General features: G+C 37.2%; 1 pseudogene; it reads right to left on the bottom strand.

Annotated features, from left to right (window-relative positions):
- The window catches only part of LOC129499387 (60S ribosomal protein L3-like), a 45,040-nt pseudogene extending 17,469 nt beyond the window's left edge, over window positions 1–27,571 (bottom strand).
- Window positions 27,572–27,882: the final 311 nt, after the last annotated feature.

Raw genomic sequence — 27,882 nt, forward strand, 5'->3', positions numbered from 1 at the left:
ACCCAGGGCAATTCGCACATTCAGTGCAATCCTTATCAGAATACCATGGACTTTCTTCACAGAGTTGGAACACATAATCTTAACATTTGTGTGGAATCTGAAAAGACCCTGAATAACCAGAGGAATATTGAAAAAGAAAACCAGAGCTGGAGGCATCACAATGCTGCATTTCAAGTTGTACTGCAAAGCTGTGATCATCAAGACAGGGTGGTACTGGCACAAAAACAGACACATAGATCAATGGAACAGAATAGAGAACCCAGAATGGGCCTTTAACTCTATGGTCAACTAATATTAGACAAAGCTGGAAAGACTATCCACTGGAAAAAGGACAGTCTCTCAATAAATTTTGCTAGGTGGGGCAGCCCATATGGCTCAGTGGTTTAGCACTGCCTTCAGCCCAGGGCTTGGTCCTGGAGACCCAGGATCAAGTCCCACATCAGGCTTCCTGCATGGAGTCTGCTTCTCCCTCTGCCTATGTTTCTATGTTTCTGCCTCTCTCTCTCTCTCTCTCTCTCTCTCTCTCTCTCATGAATATATAAATAAATAAATAAAATCTTAAAAAAATAAAATAAATGGTGCTGGGAATACTGGACAGCCACATGCAGAAGAATGAAACTGGACCGTTCCCTTACACTATACACAAAGATAAACTCAAAATGGATGAAAGATCTAAATGTGAGACAAGATTCCATCAAAATCCTAGAGGAGAACACAGGCAACACCCTTTTTGAACGTGGCCACAGCAACTTCTTGCAAGATACATCTATGAAGGCAAGAGAAACAAAAGCAAAAATGAACTATTGGGACTTCATCAAGATAAAAAGCTTTTGCACAGCAAAGGATACAGTCAACAAAACTCAAAGACAACCTACAGAATGGGAGAAGATATTTTCAAATGACCTATCAGATAAAGGGCTAGTATCCAAGATCTATAAAGAACTTATTAAATTTAACAGCAAAGAAACAAACAATCCAATCATGAAATGGGCAGAAGACATGAACAGAAATTTCACCAAAGAAGACCAACAAGCATATGAGAAAATGCTCCACATCACTTGCCATTAGGGAAATACAAATCAAAACCACAGTGAGATACCACCTCACACCAGTGAGAATGGTGAAAATTAACAAGATAGGAAACCACAAATGTTGGAGAGGATGTGGAGAAAGGGGGGACCCTCTTGCACTGTTGGTGGGAATGTGAACTGGTACAGCCACTCTGGAAAACTGTGTGAAGGGTCCTCAAAGAGTTAAAAATAGCGCTACCCTATGACCCAGCAATTGCATTACTAGATATTTACCCCAAAGATACAGATGAAGTGAAAAACCGAGACACCTGCACCCCGATGTTTCTAGCAGCCATATCCACAACAGCCAAACTGTGGAAGGAGCCTCAGTGTCCATCGAATGATGAAAGGATAAAGAAGCTGTGGTATATGTGTTCAATGGAATATTACTCAGCCAACAGAAAGGACGAATACCCACCATTTGCTTCAACGTGGATGGAACTGGAGGGTATTATGCTGAGTGAAGTAAGTCAATTGGAGAAGGACAAACATTATATGGTTTTATTCATTTGGGGAATATAAAAATATTGAAAAGGAATAAAGGGAAAAGGAGAGAAAATGACTGAAAATATCAGTGAAGGAGACAGAACATGAGAGACTCCTAACTCTGGGAAACGAACAAGGGGTAGTGGAAAAGGAGGTGGGTGGGAGAGGAGGCAGGGTGACTGGGTTATGGACACTGAGGGGGCACTTGATGGAATGAGCACTGGGTGTTATACTATATGTTGGCAAATCGAACTCCAATAAAATTTTTTTTACAAAATAAGATTCTTTCTCTCCCTCTCCCTCTGTCCCTCCTTCCTAACTTTCTCTCTCTCTCCCTCCACCCCCTTCCTGAGTTAAATAAATAAATAAGTTATTTATTTTATTTTAATAAACAGTTATTTTATTTTTAGTATTTAATAATTTTGAGGTTACAGTTTTACTCTATATTGGTCAGAATTAAATCATAATGCATAAATGCTTTCATTAGGCTTTGTTTAGAATCCCTGGGTACATTTTTAGGATTGTTCTAACCTCTTATTCCATATTATTAATAAAAATGATAATCAAAAGAGTTTTTATTCTCTTAATTAAGAGAATAGGAAATAAACACATACTAGCAAACAATCAGCCACATGTTTTTAATGCTTGAAGCCTTGCTAAGGTTTTATTGGAACAATCTTCCTTTGGACTGTGCCTTCCAAAGAAAATAGAGCTTTGTAATAAGAAATTTGTCCTTTAGTACTAAAATATTTAAAGTAGTATAAGTACTAGATAATACTTAAAGTACTATAAGTTATTTAAAGACTATAGGCCATATATATAAAGCAATTTGATTATAATATACCTTTTTGCTTTTATTACAGGTTCTATGGGTCAAAATGTATGTATGTAGATGATGGGTTTCAAACGACATATTAGGATAGACTTGATGGTTTATTTTTACTGTGGTGTTCAGTCCTGAATATCTGATAATGGTTGTTGTGCTAAACACTTGCTTACTTTGAACATTATTAGGCCCTTGTTAGTAAAAAATAAATCTATTTTGTATACTGGTTGTTGTTAGTAAAAATAAAGTCTTTACCCAACTTGTCTACTGAGAGGGATGTTGCAATTATCTTTCTGGGACCCTAGATCAACAGGGCATGTCCCAAACCCATAGCATGAATATTTTATAGTCAGTAAAAAGTGTTACCTCTTCTGGTTTTCTTTCCTCCTCTTGTGCTGCTGTAAGCTCTAGTTGGGTGTGTGAGAAATTGAAACCCTTAAGTCCTCTCTCCACTTTGAGAAGTCTCTTTTTTCCCCTGCAGAGTGTTTTTTATAGACTTTTATCTCTCACTGAAATGACACTTACCTAAGGGAAAATAATCTGATCTAGCACAAGTTCTGAAATCAGAATTAGTCTTTCAACAGATTAAGAGATTCAGATGACATATGACCAATGAATTTAGATTCTACCCGGAGAGGGATTTGTATTGATGCAAACAATGGAACCAGTAAAGAAATTAGAGGTGTACAGTCAAAAGCAAAATTAAAAATCACTTTAATTTCACATGCCAGAATTTACATTGTAAAAACCTATCAAAGTAAAATGCAGGATATTCCAAAAATGAGCGAAGACAATAAAAGTAATTTGTCAAAACCAGATGCTTTTAGAGTTACAAAGAAAGTATTTCTAGTTCTGACCCTTAGGACCTATCATTACTATGAGAGACTGTAAAAAAGGCTTGGGAGAAAGGTGTTAAAGGAGTAGAGGTTGATAAGGTAGGAGTCTTCACAGCTGTTATAAAAGTAAATCTTCCTAAACCAGACCCAGCTGTAAAAGAGAAAGATTTACTGTTGGCTGTCTCTGTCTCTGCTGCTCTAACGGGCACCATTAGCTATATGTTGTGAAAGCGGCTACTTGGGAAGACGGGAGACATTACTTTCTTCGACATTCTTGAGAAAAGTTTCATTGAAAGAGCAGACAGCTTTAGGCTTAACTTTTGTGACTTTATTATTGAGGCCGTATAGTGTGATGGGCTTTGATTTCAGATATACATAGGTTGGAATGCCAGTTTTAATTATTAATTATTTGTTCTTGGGAAGGTAACATTATGTTAAAATTTTAAATTGCATAATTAAGAAAATGATCATGATGAAAATAATAGCAAATATTTATATCATTATGAGGATTAGCATATGTTAATATAGCTTTTCAAAACTCTTAGTAAACTGCTTGGCACATATTTCACTGTATTGCTAATATAAATTACAAAGACTCAGACCATAGACTCTCAGCACCAGCCATATGAATTGGCTGTTCTAGTGTTGTCATATTGTAGAGAAATTTGACTCATTTTACATACATTTGAAAAATTATAACTCTGTAAAATAACAGACATACTAAAAGAGAAAGGAGAGGTTCTTTAGCTCTTCATGGTATTTAAAAGTTATCCCAAAGCACTCAAGGCAGTGAGTCTTCAACAGATAGTATTCACTGATTAAGCAGGAAGAAGCAGCAACTTAAATAGAAACCAACACTTTGTTTTGATCAAGAAAAGAGAGGGTCAAGGAGGGAGAGGAGAGCAAGTTGGAAACAACTAAAAAAGTTCATTCAGGGGTGCCTGGGTGGCTCAGTTGGTAGGGCGTATTTCTTTGGCTCAGGTTGTGTTTTCAGGGTCCTGGGTTCCCTGTTCAGTGGGGAGTCTGCCTCTCCTTATGCTCCTCCTCCCTGCTTGTGCTCTCCCCCTCTCTTTCAAATAAATAAACAAATAAATAAATTATCATTCATACAACCAGACCAAAGATGGCAGAAGTGTGAGTCAGTCTCTGAATGAAAGAAGCAGAAGCAGATTCTGCACTGTGTTCTTTACATACATTACCTCGTGTAATTCACAGGGCAATCCTATGAGAAAAAGGCTTCCTAATTTTACTAACAGGAAAACCTAGGATGTCCATGTACTAAAATCCTACAGAAGCAGAGATGAGATGGACTTAACAGGTTTTCTGAAATTCTTCCTTGGCTTTTATGGAAAAAACTTAGGTCAGGGGAAGAAATGTTCTCAGCCTTGGTCGAAATTGAAGTAATGGAAGAAGCCCATGTAGAAATATCTACTTTCTCGTTTTTGGGAGTGATCAGGGGGAACTAGCAAGCCCTTTCTCCCTGGGACTCAGGTGTGACTTCTTAGACTGCAAGGAGATACAATATCATAAAATAGCATTTTCCAAACTCAGAACCCTAAGAGTGTCAAGCAATGTGTGTGTGTGTGTGTGTGTGTGTGTGTGTGTGTGAAAGAGAGAGACAGACAGACAGAATAGGAAATGAAGGGAGCATTCCCTTTCACCTGTATCAATTTTGTTCTTATTATTACCAGGTACTGTATAGAGTAATGCACAATATGTTCATTCTTACTTTGCTTTTCTTCCAGTTATTTTCTTTTAGGGCTGCAGGGATAGATTTGTGCTATAGTGGGTTTTAGATTACAGAGTTACTGAGTTACTAGATGTCTACAGTACAGGAAGTGGATCTCTTGTACTAAGGAAATCTAATCAGAGGGCTAAACACTTTTAGTGTTGGTGAGACAAAAATATGATTATCAATTTATTATGTTATAATGAATCATCTCACATTACAAAGAAAACAAATGTCTCTTTTTGGCAGATCATATGCTTCTCACCACTATATACTATGAAAAGAGCATCTTGAATGATTCATTTTTACAAAATTAATGTAAAATGAATTTTAAATAGTAAGCTCAGGATGTTTTTTCTTGTCCAGTGGGGAATTTTCCTTGTAATAACCATTGTAATGAATACTTTTTATAGCTTTTTTTTTTTTTAACTGCAAGTGTTCATCTGTTGATAGAATGCAAACTGGTGTAGCCACTTTGGAAAACAGTATGGGGGTTCTTCAAAAAGTTAAAAATAGCACTACTCTATGACACAGCAATTGAACTACTATTTATTTACTCAGAGGATACAAAAATACTGATTCAAAGAGACACATGCACCCTGATGTTTATAGCAGCATTATTAACAATAGCCAAATCATGGAAGGAGCCCAAATGTCCATTAACTGATGAAAAGATAAAAAAGAAATGATATACATATACAATGGAATGTTACTCAGCCATCAAAAAGAATGAATCTTGCCATTTGAAATGACATGGATAGAGCTAGAATGTACTATGCTAAGTGAAATCAGTCAGAGAAAGACAAATACATGATTTCACTCACATGTGGAGTTTAAGAAACAAAATAGATTAACATAAAAGAGGGAGGCATACTATAAGAGACTCAACCATAGAGAATAAACTGAGGGTTGCTGGAGTGGAGATGGTGGGGATGGACTAAATAGGGGATGAGTAATGGGAAGGGCAATTATTGTTATGAGCCCTGGGTATTATATATAAGTGATAAGTTACTAAATTCTACTTCTGAAACCAGTATTACACTATATGTTAACTAACTAGAATTTAAATATAAACTTAAAAAACAAACTCTAAGTGTTCCTCCTGTGTTTGGAAAATCCGTGATTATTAGAGCCCAGCTTCTCTTTATGAAAACTAGAAAAAAAAACCTCTCAATCTTCTCTATAGCCAAAGCATTGTTGATTGACCTAGATTCCAACTAGTGACCCAAAGAGACAGGTTCTGCACAGAGTCTAGTTTGATGAGACTGGCAGATGATACATCTAATTTCCAGCATCAACACTGGCGGACATTCCAAGGTGTCCAGTACCTGGAAATAGTAGAGTTCAGCTGTGAGTAACAGGGCCTTACTTAATAGTGGCCACTATGATAGCTCTTTTTTTAAATATCTTTAAATTCATTAAATTTTAAATTAAATTTAGAAACTTAAATAAAGTACAAATGGATACTTCATGTGTAAGTTAAACATAATAATGACTATGTGACCATCCAGGACCCCCATTCTCTGGCTATGTCAGAAATAGCTCTTTGAATTCTAGAGCCCTCAGTCTTCCATAGAATTTTACAGTAAAGAGATTATTTTCCCAACCAGTGATCATGTGTTTCATATTTTTATCTTTTAATTTTATTAATAAACTTTACTTTTGTTAAGAATTGTGTATCACAGAAAAATTGAGATGATAGTAGAGATGTCTCATAATATACCCTATCTCCAAACACACTTTCTACAATTATTAGATATCTTACATTACAATGATTAGTATGATATATTTATTACAATTATAAGTCAATACTTGTACATTATTAAGTCCATACTTTACTCAGATTTCTTTCATTTTTGCCTAATGTCCCTTTGCTCCACTAGAGTTCCATCCCAGATATATATATATATATATATATATATATATATATATATATATAGAGAGAGAGAGAGAGAGAGAGAGAGAGAGACAGAAGCAGGCTCCATGCAGGGAGCCCAATGTGGGACTGGATTCCGGGTCTCCAGGATCCCACCCAGGGCTGAAGAAAAATTGAGATGATAGTAGAGATGTCTCATAATATACCCTATCTCCAAACACACTTTCTACAATTATTAGATATCTTACATTACAATGATTAGTATGATATATTTATTACAATTATAAGTCAATACTTGTACATTATTATTAAGTCCATACTTTACTCAGATTTCTTTCATTTTTGCCTAATGTCCCTTTGCTCCACTAGAGTTCCATCCCAGATATATATATATATATATATATATATATATATATATATATATAGAGAGAGAGAGAGAGAGAGAGAGAGAGACAGAAGCAGGCTCCATGCAGGGAGCCCAATGTGGGACTGGATTCCGGGTCTCCAGGATCCCACCCAGGGCTGAAGGCAGCGCTAAACCGCTGAGCCACCGGGGCTGCCCTCGGCTGTGAGTGATTATCAGACATTCCTTGTTTCCCTGTTTTTGATGATCTTGACAAATGAGCACTGGTCAGATATATTGTAGGTTCCATTTTTCTGTTAAAAATTTTCTGATGTTTTCCTCATCCCTAGACTGGTGTTATGGGTTTTTCAAGAGGAGGATCACAGAGATAAAGTGTAATTTTCACCACATCGTGTCAAGAGTACATACTATCATCATGAATTTCTGACTATTGGTGTTGAAGTTGATCACCTGACTTAGGTAGAGTTTGTCAGGTTTCTCCACTGTAAAGTAACTCTTACACTGTATTCTTTGGAATTTTCTTTGGAAGGAAGTCACCATGTGTGGCACACTTAAAAAGAGTGGGAAGTCATGCTTCCCCTTGATTAGTGTAGGGTATCAATGTAATTTATTTGAAATTCCTTTGCATGGAAGATTTATCTCTACTTCTTCATTTGTTAATCTATCAATCACTTATTTATATCATTATAGGTGCCTGTATATTTATTTTATACTTTAAATTTTTAGCCAATATTATGTACATTATTTTGTTGTTCGCATTTTTCCAGTTTAGGCCATTGGAGCACTTTCTTTCAGTTGATTCTTGTGCTCCTTTCATATACTCCCCTCAATGTGTGTGTGTGTGTGTGTGTGTGTGTGTGTGTGTGTGTGTTTAAAGCACTTACCTTCTGGCACTTCAGGATGCTCCAGGATTATATTGTATATTCCCTGTAAGACTTTAGAATCAACCATTTCTCCAAAGCCCCCTGAATTGCTCTATTGGAGAATGGTATTAGAAGCCAAGATCTGGGAGCTAGGTATGCTTTTTTCTACTGGGGTATTGTTTCTTTCAGGCCCTCTCAGGTAACAGATCAAAGAAATATACTTGTGTATATTAACCCATGTATATTCATAAATCTGTATTTCCATATGTAACCATCTGTATATTAATTTAAATGTGGGTTCTTACTGATGTCTTCAATTCTAGTCCATTACCACAAGGATTTTTCTTTTTTTTTAATTTAAATTCAATTAGCCAACATAGAGTACATCATTAGTTTCAGATGTAGAGTTCAATAATCCATCATTTGCATACAATACCCAGTGCTCATCACAACACGTGCCCTCCTTAATGCCCATCACCCAGTTACCCCACACCCCCACACACAGCCCCTCCAGTCCCCTAAGTTTGTTTCCTATAGTTAAGAGTCTCTCATGGTTTGTCTCCCTCTCTGATTTCTTCCCTTTCAGTTTTTCCTCCCTTTCCCTATGATCCCCTGTGCAATTTCTTATAGTCTACATAGGAGTGAAACTATATGATTATTGTCTTTCTCTGATTGATTTCACTCACCATAGAATCCTCTAGTTCCATCCACATCTGTGTAAATGGTAAGGTTTCATCCTTTTTTTTAAAGACTTTATTTATTCATTCATGAGAGACACAGAGACAGAGAAGAGAGAGGCAGAGACACAGGCAGAGGGAGAAGCAGGCTCCACGCAGGGAGCCTGACGTGGGACTCCATCCTGGATCTGCAGGATCACGTCCTGGACCGAAGGCGGCGCTCAAACCGCTGAACCACCAGGGCTGCCTCGATTTCATCCCTTTTGAACTGCATGGATTATTCTTGTCCCCTCCTCTTGCTTATCTGTAATTTCCCATTCCAACAGTGAGAAGCATGCCTCCCACCATCTGCCATACATTGACTAAATTGTTCTAGTATACATGTACAGCAGTATCAGAATTATTAACATACCCATGAGGCGAACAATTCTGTTGACTAAAGTATGGGATTATGTGTAGTTTCTTTTACCTTTAGTCTTACAGACTCCATTTATATCCCAAATTAATTAGGTCAGCGCCTTTTCCACACCCTTCAGTGAGGTCGTTTTATACATTTGTAATAGGTTCTCTTACCACAATCCACATTCTTTTCCCTGATCATATAAATGATTTATTTTTAAATATGCATTCATCAAGCTTTAGTCTGTGTTGTAAAATTTTGTAGTTTTTGATAAATGCTTAATGTCATATATCCAGCATTACAGTATCATACACAATAGTTTTATTGTCCTAAAAATGTTCTGTACTTCACCTATTCATCCCTTGCCACTCCTTCAAACTCCTGGAGCTATCTCTAGTGTTGTTGCCTTTTGCAAAATGCTATAAAATTGTGTATCCTTTTCACACTGACTTCTTTCACTTGGCAATATGAGCAGTAATTCACTTAAGATTTCTCTGTAGATTTTTGTGGGTTGACAGTTTATTTCCTTATATCACTGAATAACACTCAGCTACACAGGTGCACACAATTTATTTATACATTCACCTATTGAAAGACATATTGGTTGTTTCTAGTTTTTGGCATTTATGGGTAAAGCATTTATAAGCATTCTTGTGCAAGTGTTTTTGTGCCTGTATGTGTACATAAACTTTCAACTCAATTAGACAAATACCTAGAAGTGTGATTAATGAATTATATGGTAAGACTTTAGTTTTGTAAGCAACTGCAAAATGATCTTCCAAAGTGACTGTACCATTTTGCATTTCCTCCAGCAATGAAGCAGGCAGTGACAGTTCCTGTTGTTCTGCATCCTCTTCAGAAATCAATATTGTCAAATTTTTGGATTTTAGCCATTTTAATAGATGTGTAGTGATATCTCATTGTTTTAATTTGTAGTACCCTAATGACAAAATATGTTAAGCATCTTTTATATGCCTTTTAAGCAATTGTATATATTCTTTGTTGAAGTGTCCATTCAAATATTTTGCCCATTTAAAAAAGTGTGTTGTTTGTTTCTTATTGTTTGTTTTAAAAGGTTTTTGTATATTTTGGATGCTAAGTCATTGCCCAACCCATGGTCACTAGGCCAAATCCAAGGTCTAGTTATCTTTTGGAAGTTTATACTTTTGCATTTTACATTTTGGTTTCTGATCTTTTGAGTGTGTAAGGTCTGTGTGTGTATATGTATTTTGCATATGGATATCTAATTATTCTAGCATTATGTTTGAAAAGACTCTCCTTTCTTCATCAAATTGCCTTTGTCATTTTATTTTTATTTTTTCTTAGATTTCATTCATTTACCCATGAGAGACACACAGAGAGAGGCAGAGACATAGGCAGAGGGAGAGGCAGGCTCCCTCTGGGGAACATGTTGCAAGACTTGATCTCAGGACCCTGGGATCATGACCTGAACCAAAGGCAGACACTCAACCACTAAGTCACCGAAGCATCCCAAATTGTCTTATTTTTTTAATAAATTAATTTTTATTGGTGTTCAATTTACCAACATACAGAATAACACCCAGTGCTCATCCCGTCAAACGTCCCCCTCAGTGCCCATCACCCATTCACCCTCTCTTTTTTTTATCAAAGATTGTTTGATAATATTTGTGTGAGTATGTTTCTGAGCTTTTTATTCTGTTCCACTGATCTATGGTCTATTCTTTGAGAAGCATCATGGTTTCCTGTTTGCTGTAGCTCTTTAGTAAGTCTTGAAATCAGGCAATGCCAGTCCTCAAACTCTGTTGTTCTTTAATATTTAAGAACAATTGACTATTCCTAGATTTTTTCATTTTCATAGGAAGTTTATTTTTATTTTACTGTTACACTTTTTTATTTTTTCATTTTTATTTTAAATTTTTAGAGTCCACTTTCGCTAGAGAATATAGAGAATACATGCTATTTCTCATCCCCATTGTTTCTCAGTGGTATGACAGATTGACATTCACCTTTGTCAAGATCACTCCTCAAATCACCCTCCTTCTAATCATCTCTTTTTTCCCGGGCTGCCCCAGGTATCTTGGTCTGGAACCTCCCCCCTACCCTCCAAGATTTCAACCATCAATCATTTTGTCCTGTTGTCTGTTTTGTTTTACTTCTTATTTTTGGATGTTTCTCAGGAGGGTTTACAATCCAAATGAATAGAGGAGGATTATAAAGGCCAATCTGGTCTCAGTGTCAGAAACCTCCAAACAAATAGCCTTTCAAATTACCTGATAATATTGATTGACATGATTGTGTTTTTATGCTAACAGAATATCATATTATCCTCTTTAATTTTTTCCAATTTATTTAAGCTAAAACCCAAACCAAAATAAAACAGTTTGCCCATTTCTCCCACTCCTATCCCCTGCATCTGGCAACTACAAATATGTTCTCTGTATCTATGAGCATATAAGATTCCACATATAAGAGATATCATATTTGTCTTTCCCTGTCTGACTTATTTCATTTAGCATAGTACCCTTAAGATTCATCTATGGTGTTGAAGATTGCAAGATTTCATTCTCTTTAATCACTGAGTAATATTCATATGTATATATGAAATATATATACATATATATATATTTTTTTTATCCACTTGTCCATCAATAGACACTTAGGTTACTTCCATATCTTGGCTCTTGTAAATAATGCTTCAATGGACATAAGGTGCATATATTGTTTCAAATTAGTGTTTATGCTTTCTTTGGATAAGTTTCCAAAAGTGGAATTGGTAGTTCAGTTCTACCATATGGTAGTTTATATGGTAGATAATAGTTCTATTTTTAATTTTTTGAGAAAACTGTTTTCTAAGGTGCCTGCACTGTTTACATTCCCACCAACAGTGCATGAGGGTTTCCTTTTTTACATTTCCTTTCCAACAGTTGTTATTTCTTGCCTTTTATAATAGCCATTCTAACAAATGTGAGGTGTTAATTCATTGTGACTTTGATTTGCACTTCTCTGATGATTGATGATGTAGAGAATCTTTTCATGTGCCCATTGGCCACCTGTATATTTTCTTTGGAAAAATATTTAGATCATTTCTCCATTTTTTAACCAATTTTTTTTAAAAAAGATTTTATTTATTTATTCATGAGAGGCACAGAGAGAGGCAGAGACACAGGCAGAGGGAGAAGCAGGCTCCATGCAGCAGGGACTCGATCTCAGAACTCTGGGACCATGTCCTGAGCAGAAGGCAGATGCTCAACTGCTGAGCCACGTAGGCGTCCCATAACCAATTGTTTGTTTGTTTTGCTATTGAGTTGTATGAAATCTTTACGTATTTTGGGAATTAGCCTCTTACCAGATATATGCAAAGATTTTCTCCTATTTAGTAGGTTGTCTTTTCATTTTGTTGATGGTTTCCTTTTCTGTGTAGAAGCTTTTCATCTAAACTTTAGATTCAACTTGATGTCCACAAAATATCTTACTAAGATTTGTATTGCATTGCATTGGAACTGAATTGGATTTATAGATAAAGTTAGGAAGAATTGACATCTTGTAATATTTAGTCTTTCCATTTATGAACACAGAATTTCTCTTTTTTTACTTAGATTTTAAATTCTTTCAGAGGCACCTGATCTTGGACATATTTTGTTAGATTAATACTTCAGGTGTTTTTTTCTTTTGATGCTAATAAAAATGATACTCTGTTTTTAATGTCAAATTCCAATTGTCCATTACTTGTATATAGAAAAGCAAATGAGTTTTCTATATTAGTATTGTATCTTGTGAATTTGCTATGTTCATGAATTAGTTTTGGGCTTTCTTTTTTTCTTGATTTTTTTTTTTTTTGGATTTTCTATAAAAAGGTTGTGACATCTGTGAACAAAGAGATTTATTTCTTCCTTCCCAATTCATCTATCTTTCTTTTCTCATCTTATGCATTAGCTGGAATTTCTAGTATGATGTTTCTAGTTTGATGGGGTAGTAAGAGGGGACGTATACCTTGCTCTTGATTTCAGGGAGGATAGCATCCACTTTTTCACACTTAGTATGTTGTTAGCTATAAGCTTTCTGTAGATGTTCTTTATCATATTGAGGAAACTTCTTATATTCCATATTTGCTGAGAGTTTTTGTCATAAATGGGTACTGGATTTTGTCAAATTATTTTCTGTATCTTATGATACTATGGTTCTTAGTCTTTGGACTAAGAATTGTGTGTAATTGATTTTCAAATGTTGAATCAGACTTGCACACCTAGAGAAATGTTCACCTATGTATAGTGTTTAATTAATTTTATTATTGAATTTGATTTGCTAGTATTTTGTTAAAAATTATTACATCTGGGCAGCCAGGTGGCTCAGTGGTTTAGTGCCACCTTTGGCCCAGGGCATGATCCTGGAGACTGGGGATCAAGTCCCACGTCAGGCTCCCTGCATGGAGCCTGCTTCTCCCTCTGCCTGTGTCTCTGACTCTTTCAATCTCTCTCTCTCTCTCTCTCTCTCTCTCTCTCTCTCTCTATCTCTCTCTGTCTCTCATGAATAAATAAATAAAATCTTTAAAAAAATTATTACATCTATATTAATAAGAAATACTGATCTCCAGTTTTCCTTCCTTATAATTTCCTTATGTGGATATGAGAGTAATGTCAGACTCAGAACAAGTCAGAAAAAGTTCCTTTTGCTTTTAGTTTCTCTAGATGAGATTGTAGAGAATTAATATTCTTCCATAAATGTAAAATTCACCAATGAATCATCTAGTTTGATTGCTCTCTTTTTTGTAAGCCTATTCATTATTGAATTAATTTCTTTGATAATTATAAGCCTATTCTGGCTATCTATTTCTTTTTATGTGAGTTTTGGTAGATTTTGTTTTTCAGGTAATTGGTCCATCTCATCTAACATCAAATCTATAGGCAAAGCTATTGATAATATTCTTTTACCATCGTCCTAATGTCCAGGTGATCAGTAGTGGTGGCCTCCTTCATGTCTCATATTAGTAATTTGTACCTTTTCTATTTTTCTTTATTTCTGTTTATTTCCTTTTTTCTTTCTTTCTTCCTTTTTTTAATCTTGGCTATAGATTTATCAATTTTATTGATACTTTCAAAGTACCAGGTTTTGGTTTTCTTGATTTTTTCTGTTGATGTTTTATTTTCAGTCTTATTTATGTTCTATTTTTTAAAGAGAAACAATCTTTATTTTTTTAAGATTTATTTATTTATTTATTTATTTATTTATTTATTTATTCATGAGACACACAGAGAGAGAGAGAGAAGCAGAGACACAGGCAGAAGGAGAAGCAGGCTCCATGAAGGGAGCCTGATGTGGGACTCGATCCCGGGACTCCAGGATTAGGCCCTGGGCCGAAGGCAGGTGCTAAACCACTGAGCCACCCAGGGATCCCCTATGTTCTATTTTTTATTATTTCTCTTCTTTTCCTTACTTACTTTGCTCTTCTATCTCTAGTTACCTAAGATTGAGGATGAGCTATTGGATTTTGGATCTTTTACTTTTCTAGTATGTGCATTGTTATCAGTTTCCTTCTAAATACTGTTTTTGCTGCATTCCACAAATTTTGATAAACTATGTATTTAGTTTGAAATATTTAAAAAAATTATCTTGTGACTACTTTGGTTATTTTGAAGTGTACCGTTTATTTTCCAAACATTTTGGGATTTTTAAGCTATCTCTCAGTTATTAATTTCTAGTTTAATTGCACTGTAGTTTAATAACATACATATGTATGAATTTCTGTTCTTTATGTTTTTTTAAGATTTTATTTATTTATTCATGATAAACATAGAGAGAGAGAGAGAGAGAGAGAGAGGCAGAGACACAGGCAGAGGGAGAAGCAGGCTCCATGCCGGGAGCCGGACATGGGACTTGATCCCAGGTCTCCAGGATCGGGCCCTGGGCCAAAGGGAGGTGCTAAGCCACCCAGGGATCACTTTAGATTTGTTAAAGTACATTCTAGCATCATGAATATGGTTTATGTTGTTAAATGTTCCTACTGAGTTTGTGAAGAATGTGTATTCTGGTATTGAGGGATGAAATATTCCAAAAACATCAACTATATTCAGTTGATGAATGATGCTATTCAATTTAACAATATAATTGCTAATCTTCTGCCAGCTGGCTCTATCAATTACTGAAAGAGGGATGTTGAAGTCTCCAACTCTAATAATGTATTTGCACTTCTATTTTCACTCATGTATTTTGATGTTGTCATGTTAGGTACATAAATGTTAAGGACTGTTATGTACTTTTGGAGAATTGATCCCTTTATTATTATGTAATGCAGATCTTTATCCTGATATTTCTTCTTCTTCTAAAGTCTGCTTTGTCTAAAATCAATATAACTAGTTCAGGTTTCTTTTGATTAGGGCTAGCATGGAGTATCTTTCTCCATTATGCATTATGTATTTATATTTAAAATGGGTTTCATGGGGCACCCAAATAGCTCAGTTGGTTGAACATCCTACTCTAGATCTCAGTTCAGGTCTTGATCTCAGGTCATGAGTTCAAGCTTTTTGTTGGACTCCATGTGGGGCATTGAGCCTACTTAAAAATAAATTAATTAAAAAAGTGAAATGTTTTTCTTATAAACAATGTCTGTTTTTTTTTTTAAAGTAAAGATGTATTTACTTGTTCTAGAGATAGAGTGTGATGGGGAGGGGCAGAGGGGGAAGGAGAGAAAAGTCCAAGGAGACTTCATACTGAGAATGGAGTCCAGAGTGATCTCACAACCCTGAGATCACAACCTGAGTTGAAACTAAGTCAGACACGTAACTGACTATACCATCCAGGCACCCATAATCCATAAGTTTCTTTTTTGGAAGTGATTTTTTTATTACCCGTTTATTACACATCTTTTAAAGGATATTTTTTAGACATACAACATGCTTCCTTTATTCCTCCTCAAAAATTCATAGACCACTCTGAATATTATTCTGCCTTTTGGTTTATGTTATCTATTCCTTGATTTTACCCAGCAAAATAGGAAATATTGAGGAATCAAAACTATCCAAGGAACAGTAAATATTTTCACCGTTTTTTGTTTGTTTTTATTTTCTTTCTTTCTTTCTTTCTTTCTTTCTTTCTTTCTTTCTTTCTTTCTTTCTTGGAACAGTAAATATTTTCACCGTTTTTTTGTTTGTTTTTATTTTCTTTCTTTCTTTCTTTCTTTCTTTCTTTCTTTCTTTCTTCTTCCTTATTTCCTTCCTTCCTTTCTCTCTTTCTATTTATTTTTAAATAAAATCTTTAAAAATTTTATTTATTTATTCATGAGAATACACAGAGAGGAGAGAGAGAGAGAGAGAGAGAGAGAGAGAGAGAGAGAGGCAGAGACCCAGGCAGAGGGAGAAGCAGGCTTCATGCAGAGAGCCTGATGTGGGACTCGATCCAGCGTCTCCAGGATCACACCCTGGGCTGCAGGCGGCGCTAAACCGCTGAGCCACTGGGGCTTCTTTCTTTCTTTCTTTCTTTCTTTCTTTCTTTCTTTCTTTCTTTCTTTCTTTCTTTCTTTTTTTTTTTTTGCCACAACCAAACTGTGAGAGTAGCAGACATTCAATCAGCATTGTGTCTTACCTTGGGAACAAGGTAGGGAAAAGAGGGAAGGTAATATATTACCACTGCTCTCTATCACTGTACTCTTATTAATAGCTTCTAGAGCTTGGACATTAAAACTGCTTAGTTCATTCACTTCACAGTGGTACATTAGTGTTATTTCACTGGAGTGTAACACTTAGATCTTTCCATGTTTTTATATATATCTTCCCTTCTTCTATACATATATTTATATATATCTTACAGAGAAACAGATTATAGTTAATTTGAGTCCAGTAGGAAAGCAAACTAACATGGTGTAACTGGACATCCTAAGACCCCAATATGATTTTCCGAGTCACAGTGCCTGGGCTAGATTAGCCTAGAGCAGGTGCAAACAAAATATTCCAGTAAAATTCTCATAACATATGAAGTCTCCTTTAAGAGTTTTATTGTTGCTTGCCTTTGGCTATAAAACCATAATTATCACAGTTAACTTGACTTCATTTGACCATAGATATAAACCAATTCTTAACCTTATTTATTTTTTTGTCTCTAATTCTTTAGAAGCAGTCTCTCCACTCCTGCATTCTTTATATTGATTTCTTTTTTTATTTGACTAGATTTCTGCAAATGTTTTTGACTGTTTTGTTTGTTTGTGTGTGTTTTTTTTATTCTATCACTAATTAGAGTGTGATATTAGTATATAATTCACAGGTTGAAGCTTAAAGGTTGGTAACAATTTTTTTAATAAATTGATTTTTATTGGTGTTCAATTTACCAACATACAGAATAACACCCAGTGCTCATCCCGTCGAGTGTCCCCCTCAGTGCCCGTCACCCATTCACCCCCACCCCCCGCCCTCCTCCCCCTCCACCACCCCTAGTTCATTTCCCAGAGTTAGAAGTCTTTATGTTCTGTCTCCCTTTCTGATATTTCCCACACGTTTCTTCTCCCTTCCCTTATATTCCCTTTCACTTTTATTCATATTCCCCAAATGAATGAGAACATACACTGTTTGTCCTTCTCCGATTGACTTACTTCACTCAGCATAATACCCTTCAGTTCCATCCACGTTGAAGCAAATGGTGGGTATTTGTCGTTTCTAATGGCTGAGGAATATTCCATTGTATACATAAACCACATCTTCTTTATCCGTTCATCTTTCGATGGGCACCGAGGCTCCTTCCACAGTTTGGCTATTGTGGACATTGCTGCTAGAAACATCGGGGTGCAGGTGTCCCGGCGTTTCATTGCATCTGAATCTTTGGGGTAAATCCCTAACAGTGCAATTGCTGGGTCGTAGGGCAGGTCTATTTTTAACTCTTTGAGGAACCTCCACACAGTTTTCCAGAGTGGCTGCACCAGTTCATGTTCCCACCAACAGTGCAAGAGGGTTCCCTTTTCTCCACATCCTCTCCAGCATTTGTTGTTTCCTGCCTTGTTAATTTTCCCCATTCTCACTGGTGTGAGGTGGTATCTCATTGTGGTTTTGATTTGTATTTCCCTGATGGCAAGTGATGCAGAGCATTTTCTCCTGTGCATGTTGGCCATGTCCATGTCTTCCTCTGTGAGATTTCTCTTCATGTCTTTTGCCCATTTCATGATTGGATTGTTTGTTTCTTTGCTGTTGAGTTTAATAAGTTCTTTATAGATTTTGGAAACTAGCCCTTTATCTGATATGTTATTTGCAAATATCTTCTCCCATTCTGTAGGTTGTCTTTGAGTTTTGTTGACTGTATACTTTGCTGTGCAAAAGCTTCTTATCTTGATGAAGTCCCAATAGTTTATTTTTGCTTTTGTTTCTTTTGCTTTCGTGGATGTATCTTGCAAGAAGTTACTGTGGCCAAGTTCAAAAAGGGTGTTGCCTGTGTTCTCCTCTAGGATTTTGATGGAATCTTGTCTCACATTTAGATCTTTCATCCATTTTGAGTTTATCTTTGTGTATGGTGCAAGAGAGTGGTCTAGTTTCATTCTTCTGCATGTGGATGTCGAATATTCCCAGCACCATTTATTGAAGAGACTGTCTTTCTTCCAGTGGATCGTCTTTCCTCCTTTATCGAATATTAGTTGACCATAAAGTTCAGGGTCCACTTCTGGGTTCTCTTTTCTGTTCCATTGATCTATGTGTCTGTTTTTGTGCCAGTACCACACTGTCTTGATGACCACAGCTTTGTAGTACAGCCTGAAATCTGGCATTGTGATGCCCCCAGATATGGTTTTCTTTTTTAAAATTCCCCTGGCTATTCGGGGTCTTTTCTGATTCCACACAAATCTTAAAATAATTTGTTCCAACTCTCTGAAGAAAGTCCATGGTATTTTGATAGGGATTGCATTAAACGTGTAAATTGCCCTGGGTAACACTGACATTTTCACAATATTAATTCTGCCAATCCATGAGCATGGAATATTTTTCCATCTCCTTGTGTCTTCCTCAATTTCTTTCAGAAGTGTTCTATAGTTTTTAGGGTATAGATCCTTTACCTCTTTGGTTAGGTTTATTCCTAGGTATCTTATGCTTTTGGGTGCAATTGTAAATGGGATTGACTCCTTAATTTCTCTTTCTTCAGTCTCATTGGGGTGGAGACTTTTGGGTTTTCTATGTAGAGTATCATGTCATCGGCGAAGAGGGAGAGTTTGACTTCTTCTTTGCCAATTTGAATGTCTTTAATGTCTTTTTGTTGTCTGATTGCTGAGGCTAGGACTTCCAATACTATGTTGAATAGCAGTGGTGAGAGCGGACATCCCTGTCTTGTTCCTGATCTTAGGGGAAAGGCTCCCAGTGCTTCCCCATTGAGAATGATATTTGCTGTGGGCTTTTCGTAGATGGCTTTTAAGATATCGAGGAAAGTTTCCTCTATCCCTACACTCTGAAGAGTTTTGATCAGGAACAGATGCTGTATTTTGTCAAATGCTTTCTCTGCATCTAATGAGAGGATCATATGGTTCTTGGTTTTTCTCTTGCTGATATGATGAATCACATTGATTGTTTTACGAGTGTTGAACCAGCCTTGTGTCCCGGGGATAAATCCTACTTGGTCATGGTGAATAATTTTCTTAATGTGTTGTTGGATCCTATTGGCTAGTATCTTGTTGAGAATTTTTGCATCCATGTTCATCAGGGATATTGGTCTGTAATTCTCCTTTTTGGTGGGGTCTTTGTCTGGTTTTGGAATTAAGGTGATGTTGGCCTCATAGAATGAATTTGGAAGTACTCCATCTCTTTCTATCTTTCCAAACAGCTTTAGTAGAATAGGTATGATTTCTTCTTTAAACATTTGATAGAATTCCCCAGGGAAGCCATCTGGCCCTGGACTTTTGTGTCTTGGGAGGTTTTTGATGACTTCTTCAATTTCCTCCCTGGTTATTGGCCTGTTCAGGTTTTCTATTTCTTCCTGCTCCAGTTTTGGTAGTTTGTGGCTTTCCAGGAATGCGTCCATTTCTTCTAGATTGCCTAATTCATTGGCGTAGAGCTGTTCATAATATGTTTTTAAAATTGTTTGTATTTCCTTGGTGTTGGTAGTGATCTCTCCTTTCTCATTCATGATTTTATTAATTTGAGTCTTCTCTCTCTTCTTTTTAATAAGGTTGGCTAATGGTTTATCTATCTTATTAATTCTTTCAAAGAACCAACTCCTGGTTCTATTGATCTGTTCCACAGTTCTTCTGGTCTCAATTTCGTTGAGTTCTGCTCGAATTTTAATTAACTCTCTTCTTCTGCTGGGCGTCGGGTCGACTTGCTGCTTCTTCTCTAGCTCCTTTATGTGTAAGGTTAGCTTTTGTATTTGAGTTCTTTCCAGTTTCTGAATGGATGCTTGTATTGCGATATATTTCCCCCTCATGACTGCTTTTGCTGCATCCCAAAGATTTTGAACGGTTGTATCTTCATTCTCATTAGTTTCCATGAATCTTTTTAATTCTTCCTTAATTTCCTGGTTGACCCTTTTATCTTTTAGCAGGATGGTCCTTAACCTCCACGTGTTTGAGGTCCTTCCAAACTTCTTCTTGTGATTGAGTTCTAATTTCAAGGTGTTATGCTCTGAGAATATGCAGGGGACAATCCCAATCTTTTGGTATCGGTTCAGACCCAATTTGTGACCCAGTATGTGGTCTATTCTGGAGAAAGTTCCATGTGCACTTGAGAAGAATGTGTATTCAGTTGAGTTTGGATGTAAAGTTCTGTTGATATCTGTGAAATCTATCTGGTCCAGTGTATCATTTAAAGCTCTTGTTTCTTTGGAGATGTTGTGCTTAGAAGACCTATCGAGGGTAGAAAGAGCTAGATTGAAGTCACCAAGTATAAGTGTATTATTATCTAAGTATTTCTTCACTTTGGTTAATAATTCGTTTAAGTATTTGGCAGCTCCCACATTCGGGGCATATATATTGAGGATTGTTAAGTCCTCTTGTTGGATAGATCCTTTAAGTATGATATAGTGTCCCTCTTCGTCTCTCACTACTGTCTTCGGAGTGAATTTTAGTTTATCTGATATAAGGATGGCTACCCCTGCTTTCTTTTGAGAACCATTTGAATGGTAAATGGTTCTCCAACCTTTTATTTTCAGGTTGTAGGTGTCCTTCTGTCTAAAATGAGTCTCTTGTAGACAGCAAATAGATGGGTCCTGCTTTTTTATCCAGTCTGAAACCCTGCGCCTTTTGATTGGGTCATTAAGCCCGTTCACGTTCAGAGTTACTATTGACAGATATGAGTTTAGTGTCATCATGATATCTATTTAGTCCTTGTTTTTGTGGATTGTTCCACTGAACTTCTTCTTAAAGGGGAGTTTTAAGAGTCCCCCTTAAAATTTCTTGCAGAGCTGGTTTGGAGGTCACATATTCTTTCAGTTCCTGCCTGTCTTGGAAGCTCTTTATGTCTCCTTCCATTTTGAATGAGAGTCTTGCTGGATAAAGTATTCTTGGTTGCATGTTCTTCTCATTTAGGACCCTGAATATATCCTGCCAGCCCTTTCTGGCCTGCCACATCTCTGTGGAGAGGTCTGCTGTTACCCTAATATTCCTCCCCATGAAAGTCAGGGACTTCTTGTCTCTTGCTGCTTTAAGGATCTTCTCTTTATCTTTGGAATTTGCAAGCTTCACTATTAGATGTCGAGGTGTTGAACGGTTTTTATTGATTTTAGGGGGGGATCTCTCTATTTCCTGGATCTGAATGCCTGTTTCCCTTGGGAAAGTTTTCAGCTAGGATTTGTTCAAATACATATTCTGGCCCTCTGTCCCTTTCGGCGCCCTCGGGAACCCCAATTAAACGTAGGTTTTTCTTCCTTAGGCTGTCATTTATTTCCCTTAATCTGTCTTCATGGTCCTTTAATTGTTTGTCTCTTTTTTCCTCAGTTTCCCTCTTTGCCATTAACTTGTCTTCTATGTCACTCACTCGTTCTTCCACCACGTTAACCCTCGTTGTTAGGACTTCTAGTTTGGATTGCATCTCATTCAATTGATTTTTAATTTCTGCCTGATTGGATCTAAATTCTGCAGTCATGAAGTCTCTTGAGTCCTTAATGCTTTTTTCTAGAGCCACAAGTAGCTGTAGAATAGTGCTTCTGAATTGGCTTTCTGACATTGAATTGTAATCCAGATTTTGTAATTCTGTGGGAGACAGGACTGTTTCTGATTCTTTCTTTTGAGGTGAGGTTTTCCTTCTAGTCATTTTGCTCAGTGCAGAGTGGCCAAAAACAAGTTGTATTGGGAAAAGGAGAGAAAGAGAGAGAAGGAAAGGAAAGAGAGAAAAAAGAAAAAGAAAAGAAAAAGGAAAAAGAAGAAAAAGAGAAAGAAAAAGAAAGAAAGGTGAAAAAAAGGGGGGGTGGGGGAAGCAATCAGAAATGAAAAAGAAAAGAAAAAAGAAAAAAAAAAAACAAAAAATACGGGGGAGTATCTTCTGAATCTGTAGACTTTAAGTCCCTTGACTTCCCCTGGAACTGGTCCGTCCAGCTGGTCTTCTGGGGGAGGAGCCTGCTGTGTTTGCTTGTGTTTTATAGAATGACATACTTCTGCAGTTCTTATGTTCTCATGGCTGTCTTTTTTGCTCCTTTTATAATTGCAACATTATTTGGCAATATATTACATCTTTGGATTATAGCCTCATCCTCAGAATGTGCAGGCATTCCTGCACTGGCCTTGATTCCTGTCTTCTGGCCTTAAAGACTTCTTTGGAAAATTCTTGATATAATATGATCTCTTTCTCTCTCCAGTCCTTGTATGTGATTTAATGCTTTTATTTGGATGCTCATATATTTCTGGAACTTCAGTGTGCTAGAGCTTGGTATTGATTATTTTGCACTAATTTTTCCAGTGTCATAACATTTCCTTTGACAGACTTAAGTGTTTGTTTTAATAGTTTTCTTCTTATATTTTAGGATATTTTTCTCTTCTTTTTTTTAATTTTTTCTATAGTATAGGCAACTTTTTCATTCACATTTTCCATATCTGCCATCTTTTCTAAAGTCTTTTTATAATTTTATTTTTTTAAATTTTCATTTATTTATGATAGTTACACACACACACACACACACAGAGAGAGAGAGAGAGAGAGAGAGAGGGAGAGAGAGAGAGAGAGGCAGAGACATAGGCAGAGGGAGAAGCAGGCTCCATGCACTGGGAGCCCGACGTGGGATTCGATCCCGGGTCTCCAGGATCACGCCCTGGGCCAAAGTCAGGCGCCAAACCGCTGCGCCACCCAGGGATACCTATTTTTTCCATTTGTTTTTATTTTATTTCTTCCGGATTCTCCATGAGTCATTTATTTTTTCATTTGTATTTATTTTATTCTATCTATTTAGAAGATGTATTTATTTTATTTTATTCTAATGTATCCTTATTTCTATTTTCTCAAGGCCTAAAACTATGCCTACTGATTCATCATTCAATACATAATACTGGGTGAATTTGGTCTTACAATATATTCAAGAACAGAGATTTGTGTAAAAAGGACTGTTTAGGGTGCCTTGAAGAAAAAATGACTGAATGTGGTCTCTCTTCTTCCAAATGGGAAGATAAAGCAGGAAGAGTATAGCCTCTTCACTCAGAGATAAGGTATAATTTGATAAGACAGTAAAGATAAGATTTTCAACCACCCATTCCATCTTTCTTACTTGATATTTTTATTTTTTACTTATGTGATCAACGTTTTAATAAATGTCTGAATGTGATAAAGTAATACAATTGTTTCTGTAGAGGTATATTTATTTTATGCAATTTTGTATTTTAGATTTTTTAATTTAATCTTACCACATTCTCTATCAACATTCCCAATCCCAGAAACCCAATATTAAAAACACGTTTTGTGTTTTTACTTTCCTCCATAAATTTTTATATACATAGAAGATTTGTTATTATTGTTTGACAAAAATGAGATATTTCAGTTTCTGTATTATGTTCTTTTCTCTCAATAGTATCTTATGAAAAATTCTCTAAATCATTTAATCTAGGTATAATTCATTCTTTCAATGGCTATAGAATATCTCATGGTATGAATATAATTAATCAACTACTTCCAATGGATAGTATTTACTTTATATTCAGTTGTTTTTCCCACTATAAAAAAATACAAAACTTCATAGGGATTCACACAAAGGATACAAAAATACTGATACAAAGGGATACATGCACCCCAATATTTATAGCAGTATTATTAACAATAGCCAAATTATGAAAAGAGCCCAAATGCCCACTGCCTGATGAATGGATAAGGAAGATGTGATATATATATATATATATATATATATATATATATATATATATATACATATATATATTACATCTTTACTCAGCTGTAAAAAAACAATTAAATCTTGCCATTTGCAAGGATGTGAATTATGCTAAGTAAAATAAGTCAGAGAAAGACAAATTCCATATGATTTCACTCATGTGGAACTTAAGAAACAAAACAAATTAGCAAAGGGGAAAAAGAGAGAGAGACAAACTAAAAAACAGAATCTTAACTATGGGGAACAAACTGAAAGTTGCTGGATGGGAAGTGAATGAGGAGAAGGCTTAAATGAATATTAAGGAGGGCACTTGTTGGAATAAGCCCTGGGTGTTAAATGTAACTAGTATTACACTATATGTTAACTAATCTGAGTTTAATAAAAACTTGAAATAAAAAAGAAGAAAGAAGAAAAAGAAAGAAAGAAAGAAAGAAAGAAAGAAAGAAAAAGAAAGAAAGAAAGAAAAATGAAAGAAAATAAGCTTCATTGTTGTATGTATTTACCCCATTTTTTAATGATTTGTTAGTATGGAATACATTCTCAAGAGTGAATTTGATGGGGTCAAGGGTTTCTGCATTTTTAATTTTAAAAGATATTTCTAGATTGCTTTTGATAGAGGTACTAATAATTCATATTTTCTTGAATAATGAGTTTGCTTTCTCCACATTCCACATAATATGTATGAATACATTTTGCTACTTTAGTGAGGCTAATATGTGAAAATATTTCTTATTGCTACTTAATTTATATTTTCCTGATAAATGGGATATTCAAGAATATTGTCTTTTCCTGTATTGGAACATTCAAATTTTCTCTCCTGTTTTGCCTCATTGTTTCATTTACCCATTTATTGTATTTATTTTCCCCCTTTGGTTCCATTTTTGCAATTTGTCTGAAGATTTTTTCATATTATAGCTCTTAACCTTTTTTTTGTGCCCAAGATTGTGAATCTGAGAAACCACCAAGGAGCCAACACCGATGCAAGTACATGAGGGTTTATTAACAAGCTTGAGCTTGGGTCCAAGTATACCCAACACAGCGGAGCAGGGACTTGGACCCCAAGGACCCAATACAGCTGGGTTTTTATGGGCTGGTCTAGGGGATTGCCAGAAGGGGTGGAGGAATTTCTTAAGTTCTGTTTTCATTCCGATATGGGACTTCCTGCCATGGTGTTAAGCTCTGTTCTCATTCTGATATGGGGCTTTCAAGGGCACTAAGCGGTTTTTCCTGTAACCAAAGTAGGGTAAAGTTTAGCTCTTATTCACAGGGGCCTGAGGTAGCTGTACTTGTGCTAATGCTGAACTTGAGGTGGAATGGCCTTAATTTTCTCAGCCCCACATTTCCCCCTCTCAGAGGAACCTAAGGAAGGACCCAATCATGGGTCCAGGTTGGTCCCAGAGTGAGCCAGGGGGAATGATTAAACTAGGATTGGAACCAACCTTGTTGCTCTTCTCGTTCCCGTTTACATCTAGCCAAACCTTCTGACTTTTGCCATAGATTCTCGGACTATTCCTGAGTGGTCAGTGAAGAAGCAACATTCCCCGTTTAAGGCAGCACATAACCGCCCCCCTTGTTGTAAGAAGACTAATTCTAATTGTAGAGGCCAAGAAAAATTAAGGCCATCCCACCTAAAGTTTAGCATTAGCACAAGTACAGCCATCTTAGGCCCCTGTGAATAAGAGCTGAACTTTACAGGAAAAACTGCAGAATGTCCTCAATGTCCCCGGCAGGGAATCCCATATCAGAAAGACAACAGAGCTCAGAATTGCCCTGGGCAGAGAATCCCATATCAGAAAGACAACAGGGCCCACATCTGTGGTAGAAAGTCTCATATTAGAATGAGAACGGAGCTCAATGCCCTTGAAAGCCCCATATCAGAATGTAAACAGAACTTGAGAAATTCCTCCACCCCTTCTGAAGATCCCCTAGACCAGCCTATAAAAAACCCAGCTGTAACCCACTTCGGGGTCCAAGTCCCTGCTCCGCTGTGTTGGGTACACTTGGACCCAAGCTCGAGCTTGCTAATAAACCCTCGTGCGCTTGCATCGGTGTTGGCTCCTTGGTAGTTTCTCGGATTCGCAATCTTGGGCACAACACTAATCCCCTTCTGTTTTGAAGGACAACCTCAGACTGGGGAGTTCTGGAACAAAGTCCTTGAGAACGGCATGAGGGTCAGCTGGCGGGATGTGGGTGTAGTGGATCCAGGGAGTAATCCCATCGACCTTGAGAGTGGTGGGAGTGGTCAGGATCATGATGTAAGGTCCCTTCCAGCGAGGTTGAAGTGTCTGGTGTTGGTATCTCCACATGTACACCCAGTCACCCAGCCAATATTGATGGGGGTCTGGGGTGGCCCAGTCTCGTAGAGGGCCCTCAGCTTAGGCCACACCTGCTCATGGGTTCGTTGTAACATTTGGAGGGAGAAAAGGAGTTGGTGATCATCAAACTCAGCAAGCACCTCAGGTTTTAAATTGGGGATAACAGGTGGAGGAAGACCGAACATGATCTTATAGGGTGTCAGTCCCATTTTATGTGGGGAGTTCCTCACCCTATACAGGGCAAAGCGGAGGAGAGTCACCCAATCCCCTCCAGTCTCTAGAGCTAATTTAGTTAAGGTCTCTTTTAATGTTCTGTTCATCCTCTCTACCTGTCCTGAGCTTTGGGGCCTATACCCACAATGTAATTTCCAATCTGCCCCAGTACTAGTGCCACTCCCCGTGTTACCTTAGAGACAAATCCTGGGCGGTGTCTGATCCAATCTTAACAGGAAAACCATACCTCGGTACGATGTCTTCCAGGATTTCTTGGTCACGGTCTGTGCTGTTTCATGTTTGGTGGGAAATGCCTCTGTCCATCCTGAAAAATATCTACAAACACTAGTAAATACCTGTATCCGTATTTTCCAGGTTTTACCTCAGTGAAGTCCACTTCCCAGTAGGCTCCTGGGCGGTCTCCTCGGAGCCGGGTGCCCAGCTTAGATCCATGGGCGGTGGCATTAGTTAACTGGCATGAATGGCAGCTCGCCACAATCTGCTCGATCTTTGCTCGAGAGTCTTTAATAGTGACCTTTGCATGTCGTATGAGGTCTCCCATCTTCCTCGTTCCCATGTGAGTGCTCTCATGCATCTGGATAGGCCTCGCCGTCCCAGTTCCTCTGGCAGGGTGATGCTGAGTCTGCGGCCCTCCACCAGCCACGCAGCACTGGGTCATAGGTAAGCGTTCGATCCAGTGTAAGTCCGCATCAGGATAGTTGGGGTGTCCGGCAGGGTCGGTGCCCCCGGATCGGGTAGCGTGGTTGTAAGACCTGGGTCACCAGAAGGGCCGCCTCCTTTGCTTTTAAATCGGCTCGCAGGTTTCCCCTGGCTACTGGCGTGTCTGCCTTTTGGTGCCCGGACAGTGGATGACGGCCAGGGCCTTGGGCAGCCGGAGGGCCCTCAGTTCAAGGATCCCCGTTTTGCTTTTAACGGTCCTTCCCACTGCTGTCAGCAGCCCCCTCTCTCCCGGTTAAGGGCTCCGTGGAC

Source organism: Nyctereutes procyonoides, unplaced genomic scaffold (assembly GCF_905146905.1).
Source record: "Nyctereutes procyonoides isolate TBG_1078 unplaced genomic scaffold, NYPRO_anot_genome, whole genome shotgun sequence".
NCBI lineage: Eukaryota > Metazoa > Chordata > Mammalia > Carnivora > Canidae > Nyctereutes > Nyctereutes procyonoides.